The sequence below is a fragment of the Parasteatoda tepidariorum genome, chromosome 4 (genome assembly GCF_982258835.1).
Source record: "Parasteatoda tepidariorum strain Cologne lab strain chromosome 4, Ptep-v5.0, whole genome shotgun sequence".
NCBI classification, from domain to species: Eukaryota; Metazoa; Arthropoda; class Arachnida; order Araneae; family Theridiidae; genus Parasteatoda; species Parasteatoda tepidariorum.
The window spans coordinates 15,155,690-15,157,893 of record NC_141758.1 but is presented as its reverse complement, the minus strand read 5'-3'; positions in this window follow the sequence as shown (position 1 = coordinate 15,157,893).

Sequence of the window (2,204 nt, the reverse complement as noted above, 5' to 3'; positions counted from 1 at the left end):
TCAAAACAATGCTACTTCCTCGCGGCTAATAAATCAGTCAAAAACAGTTCTTTTGAGTACAGTAAATTGTTTATTAAAAGATGAGAGGGGAAATAAATACCCATTGCCTCAGCAATTTTAGTTCTAGGAGCCATGAATGATTTTATAACGTCGGATTTTGCAAATGCCCTTAATTTAAAATGAAAGAAAACCCATTTGGTTGCATGTAGTATTGGCAATACATTCAAATCAAATAAATCTCATGTTAATGCAACTAACTTTAAAATTTGTTTTGAAAAAGAATTAGATTATTAACTGTTTCTAATATTACAGACTTCATGTTGTCAAAAGAGTTAATGATTAATCTACCCGAATAAAAATACACTAAACTAGCAGAGGAGAATTGAAATATGCCAGGTCGTAGAGATTTGTTTTTAAGTGCCGAAATCATTAGTGACGTTGTGGCCCTGTTAAATTTGTCTCGCTAATACTAATCTAACTTTCCAGAATACTATTTTTGGATATGTAGTGAGTGGAAGTGTTCCCTTTGAAAATCAGAGAAGGGTACATTGAGGCTTCATTTTATATTTTTATTGTATAACAGTTGCTGTGAACGGCAGACCCATTGTTTAACTGTGTAGATTTGCAATTTTGAACTTGATATGGAAAACAAGTGAACTCCTGGATCAATTATTGGCGAAAATTGCCTTCGTGGAGGACTTCTTGGTAGAATTAACCTGCTGTAGCGTGACATGGAGAGGAAAACTTCGAAAACCACTCACGGTAAGCCTGATGGAAAGGGGACTCTAACTGATGATCTGCCTAAAGTTGAGGATATTTTACGTCAGCACTGTTGTCGATGCAAACCGGAAGCGGAATTTGTATCGACCAGCCATCGTTGGCATTCGAACCTGGTTCATCTAATTGGAAGGCGTAAGCTCTTTCCCCTGAGTCATCACAGAGCCATCATTCATTATAGATAATACTAGTATAAACAAAACTGTCTGAAACTTTTGGGAAATAGAAGATGCTCAGATTTAGGTACCCAGGAATAAAGAAGCAATAATTTGTGAAAAGAGCTTGGAATAAAATATTAAAAGGGATAACGCAGGGAGGCGGTATACAGTAAAAATGCCGTTAAAAGATGACCTAACGCATACCTGCCAACTTTTAATCCCTTCCATTATTATTTTTCCTAGTGGTATTAAAATGGAATTTAAACTTCAACTTTAAGCAAACAAATACGTTGTATTTAAGAAAACTTAAGTTGACAACCATGACAGTAACGCATATTAATATATGTGCTTAATTTTTGTAAGAATAGTGGTGATCAATATCATTTAAAAATTAAGATTAAAAAAGAAAATATAGTATATAATTACTACCACTTTAAATATGAAAATAAAATCTTCCGGAAAATCCGGAAGAGTTGTCAGGTATGCTAACGTGTTTAGGGAAGTCCAAGGATATGACCCTTAAAAAATTAAATTCTCTGCTCAAACGTTTTTTAAAGGAGCTCGGGTATTTGTGCATTGAATTATTTTCGCGAATATGAAAATATGAGTCATATGACAAAAATATCAAAGTGTGAGAAAGAAGTAGGAATGTATTAGGAATTCATAGCCCTGATAAAAGTACTACAAAGCTTCGTATAGTGTTCATTCAATGCCTCCTAGATAAGAGATGGCCTCAGCATGGGTTACCATAAAATTCACTGCTCAGTTTATATTCGTTAAGTCGGACTTTTAAATTGATCTGCGCTGAGGCCTTCTTTTTTATAGCAGATGTTGGTTCTATTCGAACCGGCCGAATTTTTGCCAGCAATAAACAATGTGAGTGTTCAGGGATGTATCCTAATAGAAAAATCAGTGCGCATAGAGTTTCATGGTCTTCTGACGCTTCTGAATCTACTTATAAATACTTCATTTATACACAGTTATAAAATTCGTTTATCCAAAGATTGTTATAGGCAAAAAGTAGCTCTAAATAATTATTTATAATTTATTATTATGATTGTGAAAAAGTTTAAAAAAATTTTGAATTTTAAAGTATATGATTTATTAAATCCTTTTAACAAATGTAATTTTAAATAAATAAAAAAAAAATACTGCTTCCTTTTACGTGACAAATGTTAAGATAGAAATGAGATAGTTCAAATTTTAGCAACTACCGTTTCAGAAAATAAAATATATTCTATATAATCTTTAATTATTTTAAAACTTGGC